This window comes from Sus scrofa, chromosome 6 (genome assembly GCF_054392235.1).
Source record: "Sus scrofa isolate SSC_HxYL_T2T_F1_AM1 chromosome 6, Sscrofa_HxYL_maternal_Yorkshire_Landrace_v2.0, whole genome shotgun sequence".
Classification (NCBI taxonomy): domain Eukaryota; kingdom Metazoa; phylum Chordata; class Mammalia; order Artiodactyla; family Suidae; genus Sus; species Sus scrofa.
This window is the reverse complement of record NC_139388.1, coordinates 93,038,226-93,047,910: the sequence shown is the minus strand read 5'-3', so window position 1 is coordinate 93,047,910 and position 9,685 is coordinate 93,038,226.

Genomic DNA, 9,685 nt, shown 5'->3' with positions numbered 1-9,685 from the left:
CAGATGCGGTTTGGATCCTAGTTGCTGTGGCTGTGGTGTAGGCTGGCAGCTGCAGCTCCTGTTTGACCCCTAGCCTGGAAACTTCCATATGCCACAGGTGCAGCCCTAAGAAAAAAAAAAAAAGAAAGAGAAGAAAGAGAAAAAGAAACAGCAAGTAGGCTAGTGTAGCTCGGAATGGAATAAACAAGAGAGTTGGATGTGAGAAGGACTGGACCTGTGGCTTTTACTCTGAATGAGATAGGGAGCTACTGGAGGGTTTGAAATTTCATTCTGAAAGAATCTCTCCAACTTCCCTGTGAGGATAGTCTGTAGGAGCACAAGAATGGAATCAGGGAGACCAGGATGCTATGGCAAAGATCTTAGCAAGACATACTGATGGTTTGGACCAGATTGTGTGGGGTGATGAGACACGATTGGATTCTGGATTTGAAGATAAAATTTGATAGGTACATGGAAGAAACAGAAGATCAGGATTACTCCAAGATTTTTAGCCTCGGCAAATGGAAATATGGAATTTAATTCAACACAGATATATCTAATAAATTACAGATTTTACACCCAGTCAGGTCTTCTCTTCTGGGGAAAAAGAGGCCAAGGGAGGGCAATGACCAGGTCCCAGAGCAGAGTAGAAAGTAGGGTTGAGATTTCTTCTTTCTTTTTCTTTTCTTTTCTTTTCTCTTCTTTTCTTTCTTTCTTTCTTTCTTTCTTTCTTTCTTTCTTTCTTTCTTTCTTTCTTTCTTTTCTTTCTCTCTCTCTCTCTCTCTTTCTTTCTTTCTTTCTATCTCTCTCTTTCTTCTTACTTTCTTTCTCTTTCTTCTTTCTTTCTTTCCTTCTTTCTTTCACTTTTTACACCCACACCTCCATATGGCAGTTCCCAGGCTAGGGGATGAATCTGAGCTGCAGCTGCTGGCCACAGCCCCAGCCACAGGCATGTAGGATCAGAGCTGCATCTGCGACCTATACCACAGCTCACATCAATGCCGGATCCTTAATCCACTGAGTGAGGGCAGGAATTGAACCCGCAACCTCATGGATACTAGTCTGGTTCATTGCCACAGAGCCACAATGGGAACCCCCTGAGATTTCTTTTTCTAGCCGAAGAAATTCTGGTCAGAAGAGCTGATTCTAACCTCTTGAGAGTACTGAGTTTGAAGTGTATCTTGTTAATTTCTGAATACCCTAAAGCCTAACACTCTCTGGCCCACAATAAACATTCCGTAAGGATGAGTTCAGTTGCACTGAGGTAGTGCCAAACCGGCTCTTGAAAGGAAGGCCAATTGGGAACAGAAGCTAAAGGATTTCAGGAATATTACGTAGAAGACTGATGCCAGGAGTTCCTGTTGTGGCGCAGCAGAAACGAGTCCAGCTAGTATCCATGAGGATGAGGAGGGTTCGATTCCTGGCCTCGCTCAGTGGGTTAAGGATCTGGTGTTGCCGTGAGCTGTGGTGTAGGTCGCAGATGCAGCTCAGATCCTGTATTGCTGTGGCTCTGGTGTAGGCCGGCAGCCATAGCTCTGATTGGACCCCTAGACTGGGAATTTCCATATGCTGTGGTTCTGGCCTAAAAAGAAAGAAAGAAAAAGAAAAAAAAAAAGAAAAAAGAAAAGGAAAAGAAAACTGAGGCCAGGTCTTTCCTGGGAACTCATTTTAACTCGGGCTAATAAACAGTTCTGAGCATCTATTATATCATGGGCACTGGGGATACAGAGGTGCCTTTCATTAGTGAGAGAGACAGAGAGGAGAATCCATAAATTATGACACAGTGTGATAATAATAGCAGTATGTCCCAAGTTCAGAGGTGGATGGAAGATGACTAAGCCTACAGGGGAGGTCATCAAGAGAAGGCTTCGTGGGAGATGACATCAGAGCTGGTTTCTGAGAGGTGAATGGGAGTTTGCCTGTTATACTCCTAAGGAAGGAGGCAGTAGCTTGAGCCTGGTAATTGCATTACTGGGGCTGGTGTCAGGAGAATGTCTTATTGTGTATCTAATGTGGGGAAGGAACTGGACCTTGCACATGGCAAATACTCAGAAAACGTTTGCTGAATTGATTTGAGGGTATTCGTACAGCCCAGAGGAAGGCCACTCATATGGACCGCTATGCATGTAGTCCATTACCTGTGGCTCCTGCCCACCTCGTACGGTCGACTATGATTTTGCCTGCCTGGCATCCATTGTCTTTCTTCTGATAAGCACACCAATTTTTCCACTGGGGAGCTACCCTTTCTCCCACTCTCTGTCCACGTGGTTTAGTGGGGCTGCCTTACTCTGCAGTTCCAATGTGTGTAGATGACCCTGGCCTGGTGAGTCAAAGCATTCCATCCCTGCCATGTTAGGCTACAGGGACTGGTTGGGGTCGGGGGTGGAGGTGTGTTTGTGACCTAAGTTAGGCCAAATATGATACAATCCTAGGATCTTTGCTAGAACTACTGGGAAATAAATTCTTTTCCCTCTGGGATGGATAAGGAAATAAAATATCATCTTGATGTTCTTGGTGGTTATCTTGCCACCTTTGGGGGAGAACTTAGCTGAAAAGGAAAGAAACATGGAAAAGTAAAAAAATCAGGAGACTTCTTTTTGGCTGCACACACAACATGCAGAAGTTCCCCCATCAGGAACTGAACCCATGCCACAGCAGTGACCTGAGCCACAGCAGTGATAATACCTAATTAGTTTTTTTTTTTTTTTTTTTTTTTTTGCTTTTTAGGGCCGAACCTAAAGGCTAGGGATCAAATCGGAGCTACAGCTGCTGGCCACAGCCAGAGCCATGCCGAATCCGAGCTGTGTCTTCGACCTACACCACAACTCAGCAATGCTGGATCCTTAACCCACTGAGTGAGGCCAGGGATTGAACCCGTGTCCTCATGGATGCTAGTCGGGTTTGTTAGCTGCTAAGCCACAAGGGAACTCCTTGATGTCATCATTTGGTCCAGTTTTAACTGAAGCTTTTATGGACTTTTTTGTTACAAAAAGCCAGTTTGTGTTTGGTGTCTGAAAACAGCTACTGAAACAATATAAAACAATATACACTTCTTTTTTTTGTTTGTTTGTTTGTTTTGTTTTGTTTTCAGGGCTGCACCTGCAGCATATGGAAGTTCCCAGGCTAGGGGTCAAATCAGCGCTGCAGCTGCTGGCCTACGCCACAGCTCACAGCAATGCTGAATCCTTAACCCACTGAGTGAGGCCAGATAGAATCTGAGTCCTCATGGATGCTAGAGGGGTTCATTAACCAATGAGCCACAAAGGGAACTCCCTAAAACAATATACACTTCTAGAATTCCCATTGTGGCGCAGCAGAAACAAATCCAACTAGTATCCTCGAGGATGCCGGTTTGATCCCTGGCCTCTCTCAGTGGGTCAGGGATCTGTTGTTGCCACGAGCTGTGATGTAGATCACAGACATGGCTTGGATCCCGAGTTGCTGTGGCTGTGGTGTAGGCTGGCAGCTGCAGCTCCAATTCGACTCCTAGCCTGGGAACTTCCATATACTGCGGGTGAGGCCCTAAAAAGTAAACCAAAACAAAAAACCAAAAAACAGTATACACGTCCATCTCCATATCTACCTGAAACATCTAGGGCCTTAATCCTTTTACATATGCCTCCTACAGACTCCCTGGGGAAAATAATCATAAGATGGCAGGATGTTGTTAGGGTCTCTACATCTATGGCCACACATCTCAGCTGTTCTGTGACCTTGAAGCCCTCACTTCCTTCCTCTGCGTCTTCATTTCCTGATTAACTTGCTCTCTAATGGCTCTTCCAGGAGTCTTGAGTTTTTGAGGAAATGCCACTGGCTCTAGACCAGTCCTGTGTCATTGGGTGTCAGGAGTTGGGACCTCTTACTTCGTCCTGTTATTCTGGGACCAAGGCTGGTAAATCTGTCCTCTAGATCAGTTTTCAGCCTGAATTGTATAGATCTCTGGTGGTACACAGTGGGGGATCCTGAAACCACAGGTAAAACACAATACTGGGAGTTTCCACTGTGGCTCAGCAGGTTAAGAACTTGACTAGTATCCATGAGGATGTGGGTTCAATCCCTGGCCTCACTCCCTGGGTGAAGGATCTGGCGTTGCCGAAGCTGCAGTGTTGGTTGAAGGTGCAGGTCAGATCTCGTATTGCTGTTGCTGTTTTGTAGACTAGCAGCTGCAGCTCAGATTCAACCCCTAGCCTGGGAACTTTCATATGCCGCTGGTGGGGCCCTAAAAAACAGACGAACAAACAAAACCGCTCACAATACTGCTTCCTGAGTGTCAGTTTTATTTACAGAAATGTAAGGTAAGGTTTTCAGTATAAAAGTGTAGTTATCCAGAGCATGTTCTCTGAGCCAGACTGACATGGAATCAAATCCTGGCTCTACCACTTACAAGTTGCATGACCTTAGGAAATGATTTAACCTCTCTGTGCTTCAGTTTCCTCTGTGTGAAGTGAGGATGGTACGAAGCACAGATATAGAGAATAAACTAGTGGTTACTGGTAAGGAGAGGAAAGAGGAGGGGCAAGATAAGGGTAAGGGATTAAGAGGTACAAAGTGCTTTGTATAAAGTAAATAAGCTACAAGAATATATTGTACAGGAGTTACCATTGTGGCGCAGCAGAAAAGAATCCGACTGGGAACCATGAGGCTTCGGGTTTGATCCCTGGCCTTGCTCAGTGGTTTAAGGATCCAGGATTGCCGTGAGCTATGGTGTAGGTCACAGATGGTGGCTTAGATTTTACATTCCTGTGGCTGTGGCATAGGCCGATGGCTACAGCTCTGATTCGACCCCTAGCCTGGGAACCTCCATATGCCACAGGTGTGGCTATAAAAAGCAAATAAAATAAAAATAAAATGAATATATTGTACAGAACAGGGAATATAGCCACTATTTAATCAGAACTTTTTTTCTTTTCTTTTCTTTCTTTCTTTCTTTTTTTTTTTTGCTTTTTTTAGGGCTGCACCTGAGGCATATGGAAGTTCTCAGGCTAGGAGTCCAATAGGAGCTGCAGATGTTGGCCTATGCCACAGCCATAGCAACACCAGATCTGAGCCGTCTGTGACCTACACCACAGCTCTCAGCAATGCTAGATCCTTAATCCACTGATCGAGGCCAGGGATCGAAACTGCATCCTCATGGATACCAGTTGGGTTCTTTACTGCTGAGCCAAAATAGGAACTACTGTCATAACTTCATTTTTTTTTTTTTTTTTTGTCTTTTGTCTTTTTAGGGCTGCACCACGGCATATGGAGGTTCCCAGGCTAGGGGTCGAATTGGAGCTACACCTGCTGGCTTACGCCACAGCCACAACAAAGCCAGATCTGAGCCATGTCTGCGACCTACACTGCAGCTCATGGCAATGTGGATCCTTAATCCACTGAGCAAGGCCAGGGATCGAACCCGAAACCTCATGGTTCCTAGTTGGGAACCAAGATGGGAATTCCTCATAACTTTATTTTTAATTAAAAAAAATTTTTTTGACCAAACCCATGGCATGTGGAAGTTTTTGAGCCAGGATAGAACCCATGCCACATCAGTGACCTGAACCACAGCAGTGACAATGCCAGATCCTTAACCCATCGAGTGAGACCAGGGATTGAACCCGTATCCTCATGGCTCCTAGTCAGGTTTGTTAACTGCTAAGCTACGAAGGGGACTCCCCCTTTATGTTTTAATACCCATGGCATATGTAAGTTCCCAGGCCAGGAATCGAATCTGAGCTGAAACTGCTGGATCCTTAACCCACTGTGCCAGAGCGGGAACTCCTAATCTATAAAAATTTTGAGCCACTGTGCTATACACTTGCAACTAATATTGTAAACCGACTATACCTCAATTGAAAAAAAAAATATAGTGGAGTTTCCATTGTGGCTCATTGGTAAAGAACCCAACTAGGATCCATGAGGATGCAGGTTCCATCCCTGGCCTTGCTCGATGGGTTAAAGATCTGGCATTGGCATGACCTGTGGTGTAGGTTGCAGATAGCTTGGATCTGGCATTGCTGTGGCTGTGGCATAGGCTGGCAGCTGCAGCTCCAATTCAACCCCTAGCCTGGGAACTTCCATATGTCATGGGTGTGGCCCTAAAAAAAAAATAGTGAGGCTAGTATTAGCACCTATTTTATAAGATTATGGTGAAGATTGAGTTAGTCTGTGTAAAGTACTTAGAACATACATGGTGGTAGTGCTATTTAAGTATTACCTATCATTATTAAAACATAAAAATATTATGAAGTACAAAGAAAAGTAGTATGAGGGAGTTCCCGTCGTGGCGCAGTGGTTAACGAATCCGACTAGGAACCATGAGGTTGCGGGTTCGGTCCCTGCCCTTGCTCAGTGGGTTAATGATCCGGCGTTGCCGTGAGCTGTGGTGTAGGTTGCAGACGCGGCTTGGATCCCGAATTGCTGTGGCTCTGGTGTAGGCCGGCGGCTACAGCTCTGATTAGACCCCTAGCCTGGGAACCTCCATATGCCGCAGGAGCGGCCGAAGAAATAGCAAAAAAAAGACCAAAAAAAAAAAAAAAAAAGTAGTATGAATTTAAGATTGACAACTTTGAAGAAATGCCACTTGAAGCTCTCTTTGCTTCCCAGAGATTTGTTCTTTCTTTCTTTCTTTTTTTTTTTTTAGGGCAGCACCCATGGCATATGGAAGTTCCAGGCTACGGGTCAACAGCCACAGCCACACAGGATCCAAGCCGCGTCTGCGACTTACACCATAGCTCGTGGCAATGCCAGATCCTTAACCCACTGAGTGAGGCCAGGGATCCAACCTGCATCCTCATGGATACTAGCCACAATGGGAGCTTCTGCTCTTTATTTTGCCAGCAAGAATACTTATAGCTAATTTTTACTACAAGAACGTACAAGAGAATCTAGATGTCTTCATTTTCTTTTAATTTTCTGGGCTATTCTCACTTCCATATATATGTTAATCTCCCTATCCAAACTCCCACATCTTAGGGAAACCCAGCTGCCTGTTCTCATCCAAACCTTTCCATGTCTTAATAATATTTGATTATTACAAAGATAATATATACAAGTTTGAGAAAATGCTGGGTTTTTTTTGTTTTTGGTTGTACCCACGGCATGTGGAAGATCCCCAACCAGGGAATTAACTGTAATCAGAGTCACAGCAGTCACAAAGCCAGATCCTTGACCTGCTGAGCCATGAGGGAATTCAAAAATGCTGTATTTTAGTTTTTCAAAAATGTGTAGGATTTTGGGAGGTCATGCATGAAGATAGAGAAAACAGCATGAGCAAAGGTCCAGAGGCAAGCTATGTTCCAAAAGAGCTTGAGAGTAACTGAATACGAGGCTGAAAAACTAGGTTAAGTTCATATCACTTAAGGATCCTGAATGCTACATGCTACCTACAGTGAAGAGTTTGGATTTGGTTTCATTTAAGTCTACTTCATCTGTAAAATTAGGGTAATTTACATGTCATTGAATTGTTGTAAGGATTAATGACAGAGAGAAGCAAACATACTGGAGAGTTATCCTATATAGGAAATGGGATAACTATCATTTGGAGCCGGGGTCAAGGCTTCTTCTTGCTATAGAACAAACCACCCCCCATTTCAGGGTGGACTGAAATGTAGCCTCTTTTGAGGTCTTTTCATGCAATGCACATCTCAACCACCAGAGGGAGCACAATACAAAGGAATCAGTGCTCCCAGCTCCACAGGAAAACGGGTGGGCAGGGCTGTGCAAGGGATGTGGAATCCTGGACCCAATCCAGAGCTTCTCTATGGTCGGGGAGGGGAATGGATCCAGGCGCCCCTCTCTGGCCCTATTTTGTTTCTTAGATCCATCTCAAGGTAAGTGGTAAGCATGCCACAAGCTAGAACTTAGCAACTATTCATGTTTAAGATCTCTAGGATAGGAGGTCGAAGAATGAGGGTCAGATCTCCCCTGTGTGTGTATGTGTGTGTGCATGTGTACACACCAGGTGTGTGTGTGTGTGCTGAGTTTCTTTATCTCAAGCAAAATGGCTTTCATCAACTCTGCTCATTAAGAGCCAAACTCTTTAGAATACCCCAAGCCAGGCCAGGTCATCTAGCTAGGCCTGGGGACCTCAGACAAGGGGCTGGAGCCATATAGTATGAGGAATGGGGAAGAATGGGAGGCAGCGCCAAATCTGACAATCTGCCCTTAGAGCGACATCCATATCACGCTGGGGTCCCAGCCTGTTGGTCAGAAAGGGCTCTGGGGCCTAGCTTCTCCAATCATGACTAACCAACCAACCTAGTGTTGCATAGGATTTTTAGAAAACCTCCTTTACCATATCTTCCCCATCACAGATGTTAACGTGAAGGCCCAGAGATATTTCGCAATCTACCCGAGATCAAGTACAAGGGCCTGGAAGCGGTAGGAGCAGCTCTGAGGAGCCCAGGAAAGGAAAGGCAGGCAGAGAGCCACAGCCTTCAGAACTGCTGCAGCAAGCACTGGCTCTTGGCCAGGCTTCATACCCGCCCCTCCAGGACCAGCTCTGCTGCTAGGCCCCAGGCTGCCTGAGCCCCGCCTCCACACTCCCACCCTAGTCCCCTGAGAGTCCTGTCACCCTGGCAACAGCTGGAGAAAAGCCCAGCTAAAATATTTATGGCTCAAAACAGTCCAGAGGCTTCTGGGGGTGGGGGTGGGGAGTTGACATCATCTCTTCTCCGCTGCAGGACAGGTGACTGACATGCAGGGCAACTGGTTGGGTGGGCCAAGCCCACTAGGTCAGGGCTCTCAAAAGAAAATCCCTAGGGCTACAAGCAGTAATAGGAGGAGGCAATGTGTGATGGACGTGACAGGTGACAGGGCTGGGTAAGAAACAGAAGCCAGAAAGGAGGAGGAAGGAAACTAAAGTGTTGAGCAGTATTTTGCTAGGTATTTCATACACATTTCAGTTGCTTCTCAGGTCCCATTCAGTGGACTGGGGTTATTAATCCTTTTGCAGAGTCAACAGGCCCAGAAAAATACACAGCAAAGTGTGGTGCTAGGATTTGAATCCAGATCTGTTTGGCTTTGGCCCTGTGGTCTTTTCTGTAATCCTGTGGCCAAGAGATACCCTGCATCTGGGGGCTGAGGATAAGGCTGCCTGGAAATTAGCGCTGGTTTCTTAAGTAGTGACCCAGGCTTTGCCTCTCCATTTTTCCATGACCAAGAGGCCCTCTGATTCCCTAACCCCCCCACTCCAAAGTCCTTTCTCCCCTGCTTGCTGGACTGAAGCAGGTCTTTGATGCCCCATAAAGAAATTGGCCACAAGGTATACAGCCTAGGAGACCAAGAAGTCAAGGAAAATGAAGCCTCAATGGCCAACCTTGGACTGAGAGTCACCATGCAAATACAGACTGACAAAATCAGCTCAGTTTTGCCTGGGATTCTCCTGGTTTTAGGACTAAAAATCCAACATCCCAGCAACCTTCTCCATCTTGGGTAAACCTGGGTGCTTTTGTCACTTTGAATAAATCTCTCAAGCAAACCCAATGCTTTACTGTTTCAAAGTACTTGTGGCTCTAAGAGGTAAAAACAGGTTAAAAACAGGGACTATGAAATCTTTTTTTGCGGGGGGGGGGGGGGGAGGCGTTGCACTGTGGCATGTAGAAGTTCCTGAGCCAGGGATTGAACCTGTGACACAACAGCAACCCAAGCCGCTGCAGTGACAATGCCAAATCCTTAACCTACTGCACCACAAGAGAATCCTCTATGAAGTCTGACGGCACCTTTT